At 42.6% G+C, this 17,697-nt stretch overlaps 1 pseudogene; it reads right to left on the bottom strand.

Moving 5' to 3' along the window:
- Positions 1-1,429: 1,429 nt before the first annotated feature.
- Positions 1,430-4,358, bottom strand: LOC102846382 (annotated as a pseudogene).
- Between the last annotated feature and the right edge of the window lie 13,339 nt (positions 4,359-17,697).

Here is a 17,697-nt window from a genome sequence, read left to right as displayed (position 1 = left end):
GGAAGATGGATCTTGGCAGAAAGCAGACAGTACCAGAAGGATATTTACTTGTGTTTTATTGACTGTACAAAGGCATTTCACTGTGTGGATCACAATAAATAGTGGCTAATATTGAGAAGGATGTGCTCATGTGAAAACTATACCTAGACCAAGAGTTTGTTGTACAAACAGAGCAAGGGAACACTGCATGGTTCAAAATCAGGAAAGGAGTGAGTCTGAGATGTATCCTTTCTCCATACCATCCAATCTGTATACTGAGCAGATAACTCAAGCTCAGCTTTACAAAAAGAGAGTGGCATCAGGATGAGAGGAGGGCTCAGCCACAACCTGTGACAGACGGATGACACAACCTTGCTCGCTGAAAGTGAGGTGGACTTGAAGCACTTGCTGCGGACGATCAAGAACTAAAGCCTTCAATATGGATTGCTTCTCAACATCAACAAAACAAAAATCCTCACCACCAGGCCAATAGGCTGCACATCATGGGTGGAGAAATGATTGCTGTTAATGATTTTTCTTACTTGGAGCCACAATCAACACCCTTGGCACCAGCAGTCAGGATATCAAAAGAGGAGCTGCATTAGGAGATTCTGCTGTCAAGGAACTCTCCAGGTGCAAAAGAGCAATGATGTCAATCTAAAGACCAAGGTTCACCTGATCTAAGCCCCGGTCTTCTATGCATCTGAATCCTGGACAGTGACTAAGGATGACAGAAGAACTCAATGCTGGAGAAGAGTACTGAGTAGCCCATGGAATGCCAAGAGAATAAACAGGTCTTTCCTAGAGAAAGTAAAACCAAGTTGCTCTTTGTTGTTGGTTTTTTTTTAAAAAAAAAAAAAGTTAAAAATTCCTTAATTTTTTATTCCTGGTACCACTACCACAATTTATAGGGCAATATATCTTATGTAATGAAAAGAAAAAGAAAAAAGATAAAGCTACAACAGATAAAAGACCTCAGGAATGTACATCTAATTGACACTACATTGCATTAATCAATAGCTGCACTTTTTGCAAACTGTGGCTATGACAGTCCTGAACAAGAAGGGTTTCCTGTTTAAGCTGCAGTAACTTTTCTGACTACGGATCATCGTTCCTCCTGTGGCAGATTTTTACAGTTCCTCTAATGCATTTGGGACGATTGTCTCAAAGTAACCTGCAGCTTTCCTGACAACTCCTCGCTCTCTCTCCTGCTAAGAACTGTAGCCCTTTGCTGTTGAATTTTTAGAACCTTCTGCTACCATATCCACCACTTCCACCACCAGATCCATAACCACCACCATAAGGGCTGCCTGAGCTTCTTCCACCAAAACTGCCCCCTTTCATGGGTCCATAATTTGACTGCTATTGTCCACTATAATTTCCAAAATCATTATAGTTTCCATCACCACCATAGTTACCCCCGTCAAAGTGTCCACCTTCATTGTAACCATCATATCCTCTCTCCACCACCGCCACCATATCCACCACCTTGGTTTCCATATCCTGGTCCACCACCACCATAGCCCCCTCTACTACTAAAACCAGGGCCACCGCTGTAATTGCCACCATCACCTCCAAATCCATTGTAACCACCATCACCTCCTCCATAACTACCTCTGCTGCCGCCACCTCCTCCACCATAGCTTCCTCGTCCACCAAAGTTCCCACCACGGCCGAAGTTCCCTCCACCAGCTCCAAAGTTTCCTCCACGACCCATAAAGTTCCCAGATCCACCTCCACGACCTCTTTGTGAGACAGCAGACTGCATCTCTTGCTTAGAAAGGGCCTTTTTCACTTCACAATTGTGCCCATTAATAGTGTGGTATTTCTGAACAATTTTATCAACTGTGTCATGATCATCAAAAGTTACAAAAGCAAATCCTCTCTTTTTTCCACTCTGCCTGTCTTCCATAAGTTCTACGGTTTCTATTTTGCTGTATTTTTCAAAGCAGTCTCTCAAATTATACTCTTCTGTATCTTCTTTAATGCCACCAACAAAAATTTTCTTCACTGTTAGATGGGCACCAGGTTTTACAGAATCCTCTCTAGAAACAGCTCTCTTTGGCTCCACTACGGTCCATCAACTTTGTGTGGCCGCGCACACATTGCTGCATCCACTTCTTCAACACAAGAGTAAGTCACAAAACCAAAGCCCCTAGAACGTTTTGTTTGGGGGTCTCTCATCACCACACAATCCGTGAGTGTGCCCCATTTCTCAAAATGTTCTCTTAAACTATCATCTGTAGTTTCAAAGCTCAGACCACCAATAAACAGTTTCTGTAACTGCTCTGGTTCTTTTGGATCATGACCCTCCTCCCCCCAGCGGCGCCGGTGGCGACAACGGCAACGGCCGGAGCCGGGCTGCGGGCCCAAGTTGCTCTTTGGAGGCAAGGATGGTGAAACTCCATTTACATACTTTGGGTATGTTGCCAGGTGGGGCCAGTCCTTGGAGAAGGTCCTCACACTTAGAAAGGTGGAGGGTCAGCTCAAGAGAGGAAGACTGATAGCAGTGATTGTAGATGGTGATATTGACTCAGAACAGGGCAATGGTCAGAGCCATTGTTTATAGGGCCCCTCTGGTGATCTGGTGGTAAAGAACTTCACTGCCAACTCAAGGGCACATGATTCTAATCTGCAAGCTGCTATGTGGGGAAAAAAGATGGGAATGTCCTCCTGTGTGATTAACTGTCTCGGAAAACCTGGGTGGGGGGGTCAGCTCTGAGTCTGTTCCACCTCAACAGTACATAAAAGCAACATAATATGAGCAGTAGTTGACTTGAAGGTGCATGACAAATATATGTGTTTGAGTATGCATTTGTGTATCTGTGTGCAGGAAAACAACCTAAAACAGTCAACACACAATGTCAGTGACTAAATGCAGGATATTGCGGATAATTTTCATTTTCTTCTGTATACTTTCCATAAGTTCTAACACAAACATAAAACACTTTTGTAATTTAAAAAAAGCACTGTGGAATCGAAGATGGGTCTGAGGCTTGTGTGAGTATTCACATTAGACACCCTCCAGGGCTGACGATTCATTCTGCAAGAGCTGGCCTTGTTTTTGGTTGAGCAACTGAAGAAGACAGCATCAAAGGGGGATATGCCTTGGAATTTGATTGCAGAGTGGGAAGGCATCGCTGCCTGAAGTATTAGAATCCACAAAGTATAAAATGGATTGAATAACACTTGTCTCACACTATCTCACAGGGGCAGATCATAATAATTTATAGACAGATGCAACTTTGAGCCTTTCCAAAGGGCTGGATGCCAGCCTCCCAAACGCCTTCAGGGAAAATGTTTTATATGGCTCTATTTCCTCCCAATGGCACAAACTTCAGATCCTGAAAAAGGGTTTGCCAGGAGAGGGCTAGAGGCTAGACCCGCACCCATATCAATCCAATTCCTACTGAATCTAACTATCTGACAGGATTTCTTTAAATCTTCAAAAGAAGTATTGCTGGAGAAAAAGATGGAAAGAGTATGTGCTGAACATTACCCATATAATTTCATTTCCTGTAATTCTAAGCAGTTGGTGTTATTAATCCCCACATCGCTGATGAGGAAACTGAGATGGAGATCATGCAGTTAGGAACTGGTGATGGTGGAACTGAAACCCAGGTTGTGTGAATCCAAAGCTCATTCCCTTCTTAATAAGCTAACTTACTCGTCACTAATAGAAGTGCACAGACTTTCCTTTTTAGCCATGGACCCCTTCCTCAAAAGAAACACTAACTGAATTCACCCCTGTGGCTCGACTTCAAGGCAAATGACAGCTCTAGAAAATGAACAAAAACACCAGGGAAGTATGCACTCCTTAGAATAATCATCCAAGAGAGATCAGGAGTAAAGGGTAGAAGGCAAGAAGGGTAAATGAGAGGGACAAATGTAAGTGGTGACCACAGGGAGGAAGTGGGAAGAATGATTATATTGTGCAATCAATACCACAAAGTAAAATGTGCATGAATAAGTGAATGGAAGATCAATTGTTCTGTAAACTTACACCCAAACCACAATGGCTAAAAACAAATGCACACTACTCTAAGTATGAATGAATTCGTGAAAGCATAGAGGGAAACCACACTCCTTCATGAGAGGACTCCAAGGAGCTGTTTCAAACATGCTGTCTTAAGGTTATTGAAATACATTGCTTTTAAAGAGTCTAATGGAGATAATACTTGGAATTTAAAATGTATTACTCTCACTATAAAGTTATGGTAAAAAGTAAATAGAAATAGTTCTGTGGTTAGCTTAACAGAATCACTGGCTTTTGGATAAATTTCTGACCCTACTGGGAACTACTGAAACTGCCAAATAAAACTAGGACTTGTTCTCAATATTTTAAACCCCTTGTCATGACCTACCAAGTCCTGTATCATCTCGTGCCTGCCCATCTGTCTTACTTTTCCCAGGCTTGTTTTTCCTAGAAAGCAGAGCCTGAGGAGAGGATATGTGTACCTTTATTAAAAATTGCAACCTCATGGTGACGAGTCAGAAAAAAATAAAATTAATTTGAAGGAACAAGAAGAGCTAATACATGAATAAAAGTACCAAGCTGACCAATCCTAAAAGCCCAAGAAACTATATCCCGTGATATGAGAGGGAGAGAAAGATTCATCTTCTAGATTGTATCTTCTATTGGTCAAGGTTTCTTCATCACTTAGGGAGTTAATCTCCTCAGCAACTTCAGAATGCCCAAGAGAGCCCTGGGCAACTTACCCCTCACTGCCACTCAGGCAACTCCAGCGTAAGAAACAGACAGTGCACACTATGGGCATGAAATGAGGTGCGATGGCATGATGGCATGAGGAAGGGTTTTGCCTACATGGGGCTGGTCAATGTCCACACAAAACTAACACTATAGTGGTTGCAAAGGTTTGAACATGAGGCCCAAAGTCCCAAGTAAAAGCAAAGCCAGGAGGCCTTTATACAAAGAATGCAAAAGAACAAACTGATACACTTTCTGACTACATGTTCAAACACTCTCTAAGTCACTCACTCCACTATCACTGGGATACTTGACATTTTTCAAACATTGTTGTCTGTGGTTATGTGTCATCATGTCACCTGCATAGTGATCCTATGTACAGCAGCACTGAAATCCTGGGCCAGTCTGTCTCCCTACTCTCATTATCCTAGTTACTGTATCAATCTGTCTCATCCAGGGTTTTCCTTTCCTGTACTGACCCTCTACATTTTCAAGTACATTGTCCTTCTCCAAGTACTGGTCCCTCCTGACCACATGCCCAAAGTATGTGAGACAGAGCTTTAAAATCCTTACCTCCTATAGATCAATGGAACAGAACTGAGAATCCAAAAAATGGACCCAGCTATCTATGGTTAACCAATATTCATGAAAGAAACAAAACCTATTAAATGGGAAATGACAACCTCTTCAACAAATGGTGCTGGCAAAACTTGATTTCCACCTGCAGAAAGCTGAAACAGAATCCACATTTCACACCATATACAAAAATCAACTCAAGGTGGATCAGAGGCCTGGAAGTAAAGCCCAAACCCATAATGTTCATCTCAGTCAAACTGGGATCAAGTTTAGATGGCCTAGTCTATGGTGATGAAGGAGGAAGTGCAGGATGCTCTGAAAGACTTGGCAAAAAACAAAACCCCAATGGGATGGAATACCAATTGACGTATTTCAGCAAACAGATACTGCCCTGGATGTGCTTACCAAGTAGTGCCAAGAAATCTGGAGGACAACTACTTGGCCAACCTACTAGATTCATATTTATTCCCATTCCAAAAAAAGGTGACACAATGGAGAGTGGAAATTATTGAACAATATTACTAATATCACACACTAGCAAAATCCTGCTGAAGATTATGCAAAAACTACTTGAATAGTACATTGACAGAGAACTACCAGAAATGCAAGCTGGGTTTAGAAAAGGTCGTGACACTAGGGACATTATTGCCAAAATCAAAGGATCTTGACAGAAAGCAGAGAGTACCAGGAGAGTATCTATCTGTGTTTCATTGACTATGCAAAGGCATTGGGCTGTGTAGATTACAATAAATTGTGGCTAACCTTGAGGAAAATGGGAATTCCAAAACACTTCATCGTGCTTATATGAAGCCTATACTTGGACCAAGAAGCAGTCCTCAGAACAAAGCAAGGAAATACTGCAAGGTTCAAAATCAGGAAAGGAATGCATCAGGGATGCATTCTGTCCCTATACCTTTTCTCTCTGTATGAAGAATAGACCATTCGGGAAGCAGAGCATAATGAGGAGGAGTGTGGCATCAAGATTGCAGGGAGACTCATTGACAACCTATGATATGCAAATGACACAACTTGGCTTGCTGAAACTGAAGAAGACCTGAAGCACTTGCTGCAAAAGGTCAAGGACTGTATTCTTCACTATGGACTGAAGTTCATTATCAAGAAGACAAACATTCTCAGCACTGGGCCAATTGGCAGCACCATATTAGATGGAGAGGAGATTGAGATTGCTAGCAGTAACAGCTTGCTTGGATCCACAATCAACACTCTTAACACCAGCAGACAGGAAATCAAAGGACGAATTGCATTGGAAAAATCTGCTGTCATAGAACTCTTCAGAGTGCTGGAGAGCAATGATGTCAGTCTAGATACAAAGGTGCACCTAATCCAGGCCATGGTATTCTCAATTACTTGCTATGCTTCAGAGAACTGGACAATGACTAAGGTTTACAGGAGAAAAATAGATGCTTTCGAGTTGTGATGATGGAGAAGAGTCTTGAATACACCATGGACTGCCAAGAAAACAAATCAGTCTCTCCTTGGAGGCTAGGATTTTGAAGCTCTGCCTCACTTATTTTGGGCAAGTGGCCAGGAGAGATCAGTCCTTGGAGAAGGACTTCTTGATTGGAAGGGTGGATGGAAAGCACAGGCATGAAAAATGAGATGGAGTGATATAGTAATTGGGGCAATGGGGGTTGGTGTGTCAGAATTAGTGAGTCTGGCTCAGGACAGGGAAGGGTTCAGAGCTGCTGTACATAGGGTTGCTAAACATTGCAGGTAACTCAACAGCACATAGCAACAATAACATACTATGACAAGTTTGGAAGCAGGAGTGACATCCATTTCCTAAACAACATGCCTCCAGAAACTCTATGAACTTTGATAAATGTTAATGGTTGTAGAGAGGCCTCAGGCATTTTGTTCATAGTGTCTCTATGAGTCATGCTTGACTCGAAGGCCATCAACAACAAATCTATGGTATAAAGAGATTGCCAAATATAGCCAGAAAGACACAATCTGGAGAGGAATAAAACTGATGAATGGGCTTCTAAAGATTAAATCCCTGTGCGCATCAAAAACTTTTTCCAATAGAGTGAAAGAAAACCTACTGACTAGGAACAAACAATTGGCAATAACATTTTTAACAAGCATCTTATATCAAGTTTACAGAATTCTCCTGGGCCTCCACAAGAAAAAGACTCATAACACAATTACAAAATGGGCAAAAGACATAGAAAGAATTTTCACAGAGCAAGATATTCAGATACCCAGTGGGCACATGAAGAAATGCTCAAAATCCCTGATAATAAGAGAGATGCAAATCAAAACCTAAATGAGATACAATCTCATCCCAGCAGCAGTGGCAAATACTAAATGTTGGATAGGATGTAGTGACACAGGAACTCGTATACACTGTTGATGGGATTGTAAAATGGTACAACCACTCTGGAAGGCAGTTTTGCATTTCCTCAAAAAGCTGGACATAGAAATTCCATATGACCCAGCTGTTAACACTTCTTGTAATATACCCAAAAAAAATGAGAACTGAGGCACAAATGGAGATTTGTACATCAATGTTCACAGCACCAGTATTCACCATAGCAAGAATATGGAAACAGCCCAGATGCCCAACCTCAACTGAGTAGATAGATAAGTTACGATACATTCATTCACATGACAGAATACTATACAGCATGCAGAAGTAATGATTTTGTAAATCACTACCTAACTTGGGAGGGACTAGAGAGAATTATGCTAAGTGTCCCAAAAGGACAAATACGGTATAAGACCATTATTGTACAATGTGTATGAGGATCCAAGTTGGGGAAGGTGGGAGCAGAGGGGTGAGTAAAGGCAATGGGAAAGATTTGGTGTCATAAACAATGTATATGAACTTTGTAAGCAAACCAGTATAAAATAAAAATTTTATTTAAAAAAAAAAAGCAACCAAACTTGCCTAAAAGGAGCAGCCTGATTTCACCCTTTCCAGGACAGACCTGTTAGTCTCTTGGCAGTCCATGTACAGTACTCTGTTCCAGCACCACACTCAAAGGCATGAATTCTCCTTTTGTCATCTTTGGTCATTATCCAGCTCTCTGATGCATCGCAAATAATTGTGAAGTTCATGGCCTGGATCATGTACCTTAGTCTCCAGACTGACATCTGTCATTTTCCATCAGTTCTGAAAAGTACCTTCCCCACGGCAATTAGTCTTTTGGTATCTTGACTGCTGGTACCAAGGGTGTTGACTGTGGAGCAGAGCAAGCTGAAATCGTTAACAACTTCAATCTCTTCTCCATCAAGGTGCTGCCAATTCGCCTAGTGGTGAGAATCTCTGTTTTCTTAATGTCGCGCTTCGGTCCATACTAAAGACCTTCTGCAGCAAACTCTTCAGGTCCTCCTCAGTTTCTACAATCAAGGTTGGATCATCTGCTTAAAGTAGGTTGTTGATGAATCTTTTTCCAATCCTGATGCCACATTCCTCAAAAAGTCCAGCCTCCCAAATGATATGTTCTGCATATGTAGTGAAAAGCAACAGAGACGGGATGCAACCTTGATAGACTCCTTTCCTGATTTTGAACTGTGCAGTGTTTCCTTGCTCTTTCAAACATACCAAGTTTATTTTGCTGTAGGGCATTTAAGCTGCACTGGGAAATCTCTCCTATGTTACATAGTGGCTGCTTCCTAACACTTAAATCTCCACTTAAATGCATCTACAAATTGTGAAGATGGCACAGGACCCAGCAGTGTTGAATTATTTTGTACGTAGGGTCACTAAGAGTCAGAAATGGCCCCACAACAACAACAAAGATCCTTCTTGCCTATAACTTACACTGCATGGCATCACCCCACACTACTCTTCCACTCATTACTATCTGGTATTTTCTTGTCTAGTCATTGTTGATCTATCTCAGAAGAATATAAGCTCCTAGAAGCACAGACTCTGTCAATATTGTTCACTGCTGTATTCTCAGAGTTGGAACAGTACACACAGTACTTTGTTGTTTATTTTGTTGCATGCTCTAAATAAGGAGTTCTTGAATGTCGATGTAATAAATTAATGACAAGATGAATAAATAATTTAAACTCGTTCTTTCATTGTTGCTAACTCATAGCTGACCCTCCATTGGGATTTCAAGGCTATAAATTTCATGGGAAGACAAAGTTTATCTCTCTCCCCTACTGTGGCTGGTGGATCCAAGCCACTAAACAGCTCAGCCCTTGAGTTAGCAGCAGCAGAGTTCTCTCTGGCTATGCTACCAGAGCTCCCTATTACTGTCGCCGTTGTTGTTAGGTGTCATTGAGTTGACTACAACTCACATCAACCTTACAAACAACAGATCTAAACCTTGCCCTCTCCTGCACCTTACAGTCTGATATGCTCAAGCCCATTCTAACAGTCACTGTATCAGACCACCCTGCTGACCTCGCTGGGGTGAGTAAATAAATGATTTTAAACACATCTTGGAAGAAACAGTCACAAAAATGTAAGAGAAGAGTTATAGTTGAATATACTAAAAATGAGTAGTGCAATACACCAAAACCACAAGACCTCAAAAGGCAAATCAAGAACCACTATAAAAATGTCTGTATTCATGGGCTTGGAGGTGCCCAGCAAAGGAATGCTTAGCTCACAGATGCACAGTGTACAGAGTTCTAAATGGTTCTTCGAAGTGGCTTTTCACAGGCTCTCTTTCTACTGCCTTGTTTTCCCTCTAGCTGTGGATGGGTCAAGGGAGCCCATCACGCTGCCTTGGGGCTCTTCCCCTAAATATCCATTCCATCTCAGCTCTTCCATAGCTCCACACTAAAACAGGCAGTCAGGCCTAGCAAGCTGCTTCTGAAATGCCCTGGACTCTGTATCTCCTAACCTGATTTTGCCTTTTAGGGGACACAAGAGGCTGTGTGGACAGTGGGAGGGTGGGAGCTGGTGAGCAGAGGGTTTGGAGCACAAGATGCTCCGCAAGCCTTGGCCTAAGACCACCTTGAGAGACTCCATGCACGGACAGAAGCCACCCAAGTGAGCCAGAGAACCGGCCAGCTGCCATGAGAGGAGACACTGGAGTGAGAGAAAATCCTGACACACCAATTAAAAGAGCAAATTTAAGAACAAGAACAGGCTTCCTGAGAAGCTGCTAGAAAGGCAGGAAAAGGCACCAGGAGAGTGGGTGGAGAAGGGGCATCTGGCCCTCGGCGGGGAGCCAGCGCACAGGCTCCGACGGACCCATGCCACTTCCACATTCCACACGGCACCTCACCCCAACTCCCAGCTTGGAAGATTTTCTTTCTACTCTTACCCCATAGTCTCCCCTGTATGTTGCCATCCCTAGCTTCCCAGGAAATCTTTCCATTGGCAGGAATGTATCACAGTCTCAGAATACTACTTGTTAGCTGTCGTTCAGTCACTCACAGACCATTTGGAGCTGACCCATTTCTCCTGTTCTTGATCTTTGACATGTGTCCAACTTCCGATACTTCACTCTGCAGGAAAGTACCAAGCTTCATCAGCTTGGGACATGGGATGTCAGTATCCAATGAGGCTTCTATCCAATGGCTCTGAAACTTGCCCTCTTTATGTGCAGATAGAGTGTAGTTTTGGGCCCCGCCATACACTTGTACAGGGTTTAGCCTCTTCATAGAAGTTGTCCATGGGCCATGACCAAGTGAGCCCATCACACTATAACTTTCATTCTCTAGTCTCCAACAGTGAAGTTGCTCCACTTGTGAGGACCAGGCCTTGGCTAACAGCTGTTCACCTTCTCAAATAGCCCAACAGTTGAGCACATTTTCCCGGCATCTCTCAATTACTATTGTACCCATCAAACTTTTTATTTTGTAACTTGTTTTATAGTAGGGAGCTCTTGTGGCATTGTCCAAGTGAGTTGTGCTGCTAATTCAAAGGCTGCACATCCCCAACAGTTCAAATCCCACAGTGGCCCCTCAGGAGAAAGGTGGGCAGTCTCATCCAGATGTGATTTACAGCCTCAGAAACCCAATGGAGGGCTGGAGCCAGCTCACCAGCAATGAGTGCATGAGTCTTTTAGTAGAAGAGCTAACATAACCCCCCTTGATTCACTATACATGTCTCCTTGACTCTTCCCAGCAGCCTCTGAAATCTCAGCCATGCAGTCTCAAAGATTAGAATTACAATTTTCCCCTTTTCAAATCTCTAGGGAAAGACAAGGGAGGGAGGGAGGGAGGAAAAAAAGTCTTATCCGCCCCCAGCTGTCACATCCCACAGTCCCACAGCTAATGCTACAGGTAAATATTAGCTCCCGTTGGAGTTGAAGAATACCAGAGAGAGTGAGAAAAAAAAAGGGAGCGGGTGAATATGTATTTCTGCTGCTTAGCACCTTCCTGGAAGCGTGGGAAGCTGGTTGAATAAGCAAAACATGGGATCTCAACTCCAGGAATATAAATAAGCTCAAATAGATCCACTGCTTTTCGCAGGTCAGAAGGAAGACCTGAAGAAGGGGTGCTCCCTCACCTTCTCCTCTCCCTGTCCTAGAGTCACTCAGTTCCTGGAAACAGAGATGGGGTTCCCTTGAAAATAAAGAGGAGGCAGGGAAGGATAAAGACACCAAGGAAAGCAGGTGGAGTGTGGAGTATGTACCATGGCAATACCTCAGATCACAAAACAGCTCATAGAATAAGCCTACTGCCTCTTCCTCACCCAGGCTGCTCACCTGAAACAAACAAACAAACAAATAACCAGAATGGCTACTCATTTGGAAAGCACAAGGCCCCCCTCTAGGCCCTAGTTTGTGCTCTCTAGGTGAGCAAATTCCTCTGTTATATCCCTCATGGCTTTCTCAGCAGCTGCCCTCCCCATCCCCCATCTAGTCCTGCTGCCTCTAATAGAACCTACTCTGGTGTCTCCTCTTTCCCAGAGCTCACTTAGACCTGCAGTAACAATGAGGTCCCTCTCCAGGGTTCTTGATGCTCTTCAGGCTTCCCACTACCTCTTTCCTATTCTTCACCAGTTCCCCTTTTCCATTCCTGGGTCAACAAGGAAACCAAACGTATCCTTGCCTCCAAGCAGACCCTCTTCTCTGTTAATTCCACAATGACCATCCCAGCCCCAGTAACCCAGGCTTAGGCCTCTGGTTTCCCCTACTTTACCCTGTCACCACCAGGTTCTGCAGATTCTGCTTCCATTCAATGTGTTGTACACACTACTGCTCCCTGGGTCCTCTTCACAGGGTAATAGTTATATACAACTTGACTAATAAAAGACAGCAGAAAAAGAGCAAAGTGGCAAATGCTGTAATATCATTTGACAACATCTGTTGTTGTTGTTGTTGCTGCCATGTACTGTTGAACTGGAAACAACACAGAGTTGACCCTCCAGAGGGCTTTCAGAGGGTGAGAACTGCACAGGAAGAGATGGCCCAAATTTCTCCTTCAGGGCAGTTAGTGGATTCGAGCTGTGTGCCTTTGACAGTAGCAACAATTATTACTTTTTTTTTAAAAAGATATTAAAGTTGCTGATAATACTTAAATACAATCAAGCACCTGATGGGATTAATTCTTTTAGTTAGAAGGCTAACTACAGAACTATGAAGGTCATAACTTCAAGAAACTGTCCCGTCAATTGGCCTAGTAATGCTTTTTAGAATTTATGAGTAGCCTAAGGTCCTAAAACTTGCCAGCAGCTACTCAAAATATAATAGTTGCCTGGAGAAGAGCCCAAGTGGTGCAGTTGTTAAAGCACTACAAACCCACCATTTCCTCAGAGCAGGTAGGATACTGAGGATGTAATCAATGTCACTGAACTTTAACTGTAGAAACTGTGGGGCAGATGTATGTTCTGCTGTGTACATTTCCATAAGAGAATACACACACACACACACACACACACACACACACACACATGCTCTATAAACAGAAAGAAATGATGTTATAGAACAGAGTTCAGGTCTTTTGTCCATAGAGTCTATATGAGTTGTATTCGACTTGGTAACACTTAATACTAAGTGAGACTAGTTAGTTATATTTTGGAGGAACATTCTTCTACTTTGTACATCATTCTTTGTCAATTTGCTGTACTGAGGTAATCTGGGTTTGCTGTGATGCTGAACCTTGTGCCATTGGAGTATCAAATACCATAATGGTTTCCCAATGTGGACAATGTTTGATGGAGCTACCAGCTGTGAAACAGGTTTGGAAGCAAGAGTGACATCCACGTCCTAAACCACACGTCTATGGAAACCTCCGAGAACTTAGATAGTTATAGAAAAGCATTAGGTCTTCTATGTCTTATTTCTTGTATCCTTTATTGTATACAAAATCTTATATACATGGAATAAAACCAAGTGAGAGAATGTCAAATTAGAACTTAAAGAACCAATAGGCATCAGGGAGCTGAGAAAGTAGTAGAAAGCAGCAGAAAGACAGAGAGGAAGACAGTACATTTTTACTACCTTTTTTTTTAACCCTTATGCTATAAATCCTTGAATGATAGTGATAAAAACAGAACTGTCTGAACTGTGTGGTCCAGCAAAAGACAACTCGGATGTATTAGCTTGTGAATCCACCAAACCCCTGACAGGTAATTTAAAGTTGTCACCTATTTCTGGAGCAGCCGGGCAGAGGAGGAGTATTTTACTGGGAGTCAGAAGACAGGGACTACATTCCCTGCTTTTTCATCGGAGAGTTATTTCACTTCTCCTCAGTTTCAACTGTCGGTCCTGTCAAATGCCCTTATTTGAGACTGTACATCTCAGAATATATAGCAGGGATAGCACTGCTGATGTCAGATGGATCCTGGCTGAAAGCAAAGAACACCAAAAAAAATGTCTATTTGTGCTTTATTGCCTATGCCAAAGCATTTGACTGTGTAGATCATAACAAGTTATAGCAAAATTGAGAAGAATGGGAGTCTCAGAACACTTAATTGTACTTGTACAAAAAACAATACTTAGACTGAGGGGCTATTGTGTGAACTGAGCAAGGGAAAACTATTGTTGTTGGTCTTGTTATGTGCTATTGAGTTGCCTGTGACTCATAGCGACCCTACGTACAATAGCTCTGAACCCTGCCCAATTCTGAGCCAGTCTCACTGACTCGGACACATCTACCCCAATTTCCCCAGTTACTATGTCAATCCATCTCATCTGGGGTCTTCCTCTCTTGTGCTGTCCCTTTAACATGCCATCCAAGCATGATGTCCTTCTCAAAGGACTAGTCCCTCTTGGTCATGTGCTCAAACTATATCTGAAGGAACTTCAAAATCCTTGCCTTCAAGGAGAATTTTGTTTACACCCTCTCCAATACAGACCTGTTAATTTTCATGGAGGTCAATGGTATGTTCAATAGTCCTCTGTAGCATCATAACAAGAAGGGATCGATTCTTCTCCTGCCATCCTTAGTCATTCATTGTCCAGCTCTCTGATTCATAGCAAGTAACTGTGAAAACCATTGCCTGGATCAGGCACATCTTAGTCCCTTGACTGACATCATTACTCTTTAGCACTTTGGAAAGGTCCCTGAGAGCAGATTTCCCCAATACAATTTGTCTTTTGATTTCCTGACTGCTGGTGCAAAGAGTCTTGATTGTGGAGCTGAACAAGCTGTAATTGTTAACAACCTCAATCCTTCTCCATCCATCTTGGTGCTGCCAATTGGTCCAGTGGTGAGAATCCTTGTCTTCTTGATGTTGAGCTTCAATCCATATTGAAGACTACAGTCTTTGATCTTCCACACCAAGTGCTTCAGGTCTTCCTCAGTTTCAGCAAGCAAAAGGTTGTCATCTGCACATAGCAAGTTCATGATGAATCTTTCTCCAATCCTGATGCCACACTCCTCCTCATAAATCATAAAGCCCAGCTTCCCGAATGATCTGTTCCTCATATAGACTGAAAAAGTATGGAGAGAGGACACATCCCTGATGCACTCCTTTCTCTATCCTTAAACAATGCAGTGTTTCTTTGCTTTGTTCTGAGGGCTGCTTTCTGGTCCAAGTATAGGTTTCACATGAGCACAATCAAGTGTTCTGGGGTTCTGATTCTTGGTTTAAAATGAAGAAAGATATATGTTAGGGTTGTATCATTTATCTATACCTAGTCAATCTGTATGCTGAGAAAATTATTTGAGAAGCTGGATTCTTGAAGAATGTGGCATAAAAATTGGAGGAAGATTCATCAATAACTTTTGTTATGCTGATGACAGAATCTTGCTTGCAGAAAATGAGGAAGACTTGAAGTGCTTGCTGCAGAAGATCAGAGACATGCATCTCAATGTGAAGGAAACAAAAATTCTCACCACTGGACCCATAGGCATCATCATAATAGAGAAAATATTGAAACTGTCAATGACTTCATCTTACTTGGATCCGCAATCAATACACTTGGTACCAGGAGTTAGGAGATTAGGAGCCATATCGCACTGGGAAAGTCTGCATTCAGGGACCTCTCCAAATTACTGAGAAGCAACAAAATAAGTATGAAGACTAAGGTGTGCCTGATTCAGGGCATGATATTTTCAATCACTTCCTTTGCTCCTGAGCGTTGGACAGTGAATAAGAATGACAGAAAAAGAATTGATGCCTTTGAACAATGTTGGAGAAAAGGACTGAATAGGCCATGAACTGCCAAAAGAACAAATAACCAGAGTGTTCCTTAGAAACAAAGAGGAAAGCTTTGTCTCGTATACTTTGGGCTAAGAGAAGTTATTCATTGGAAAAGGCCATCATGCTCGGAAAGGTGGAGGGACAGGAAAAGAAAGGAAGACCCTCAACCACGTGGACTGACACAGTGACTGCAGCAATGGACTCAAGCGTGTCAGAGAATGTGAGGATGGCACAGAATAGGACAGGGTTCAGATCTGTTGTTCATAGAGATGCTATGAATCACACTCAACTTGATGGCACCTAATAACAACCTGAGAAAATCCCAAGCAATTCAATCCCAATCGGGATTTTTTTCCCTCCCCACTCTCATTTTATCAGTGTATGAACAGGAATAGTGTACAGAGAATAGTGTACAGAAACAACGAAGGCTTATGTGAGGCCTCCCAGAGGTTCTGAGGGAAAGGCTGATGTTTAGCCTCTTGTGGATTTTTTGATTACTTGTAAGAGTAAAATGTAACAGTTGTGCAGGTAATTATATCCTAAGTTCTTGATTTCACTATTAAGTTCTTGTTGTCAGATACTGTCAAGTCGAGTACAACTCACAGCAACCCTCTGAACAGAGTATCTGAAGCCTGTCCTATCCTGTGCCATCTTCACACTTCTTAAGACACTAGAGGCCATTAAAACTTCATAAAAAAAGTAATAGGTTCTATTTAGTGAGTGTCCACTCTATATATACACTTTCTCTGAGCTATCACTCATCCTCTCAATAACCCAACAAGGAAATTTGCGTTGTGAACAATCTGAAGGAGAAGAAGTTAAACAATCAACCCAACCAAATGGGAAAGGAGTGAAAAGATTTGCACCGAGTCCTCTGATTCCAGGGCCTTTGCTCTGTTCACTCCATAGCACAGCCTCCTTGCAGGGGAAGATGTCCATGAGGAATCAGATGTTCATAAGGAATGACAGAGTAGGTTCGTGCTTACTAACAGTTTCAATTGACTACACAGCAACTAACATTGGTTTCCCAGATATGGAGATATCAAGAGCTCCTGGTTACTAAACTCATTTGCAAAACACAGCTGAAATATCTCTTTTTTTAATTTAATTTAATTTTATTATTTTGTGTGAGTACCATCAAATCAGATCTGACTGGTACCACCTTCTCCAGCAGAGCATCTGGTGGATTCAAACCAAGTACCTCTGGAATTGCAGTGCAACTTCTTGCCACTAGGCCACCAGAACTCCCTTCCAGCTTGAGCCTGCCTCAGCACCAAAAGAATTCCCTTTGATTTCCAAAACTCTGCACCACCAACCACATCGGGAGTCGAGACGTGATTTGAAACCCTTAGCTTTCCTTTGCAAGCCTTTTTATCCAGTCTCCTAACCTCTGTCTCCAGTTAGATTCTGCCACAAACCTCTAGACTTTCTAAAAGAGGATATAATAGGGGACCCTATCTGAGTGTGGAAATTACAGAACAATATCATTGATCTCACATGCAAGCAAGATTCTACTGAAGATTATCCAAAAACGACTGGAACAGCACATTAGCAGAGAACTGCCAGAAGCCCAGGCTGGGTTTAGAAGGGGTCGTGGTACTAGGGATATTGTAGCCGATGTTAGATGGATCTTAGCTGAAAGCAGAGAACACCAGAAGAATGTCTCTCTGTGTTTCATTGATTATGCAAAGGCATTTGACTGTGAGGATCATAACAAACTGTGGCTGACTCTGAGAAGAATGGGAATCCCCGAACATTTAATCGTGTCCTTAGAGAGGGACATCATGCTTGGGAGGGTGGAGGGACAGCGCAGGAGAGGAAGGCCCTCTACGAGGTGGACTGAATCAGTAACTGGGATAATTGGGATGGGAGTGTCGGAGACAGTGCGATTGGCACAGGACAGAGC

This window comes from Elephantulus edwardii, unplaced genomic scaffold (assembly GCF_000299155.1).
Source record: "Elephantulus edwardii isolate Elephantulus edwardi_28Jun2011 unplaced genomic scaffold, EleEdw1.0 scaffold00061, whole genome shotgun sequence".
NCBI lineage: Eukaryota > Metazoa > Chordata > Mammalia > Macroscelidea > Macroscelididae > Elephantulus > Elephantulus edwardii.
Note: the sequence above shows the minus strand (reverse complement) of the source record. Positions and strands in the feature narration are given on the sequence as shown.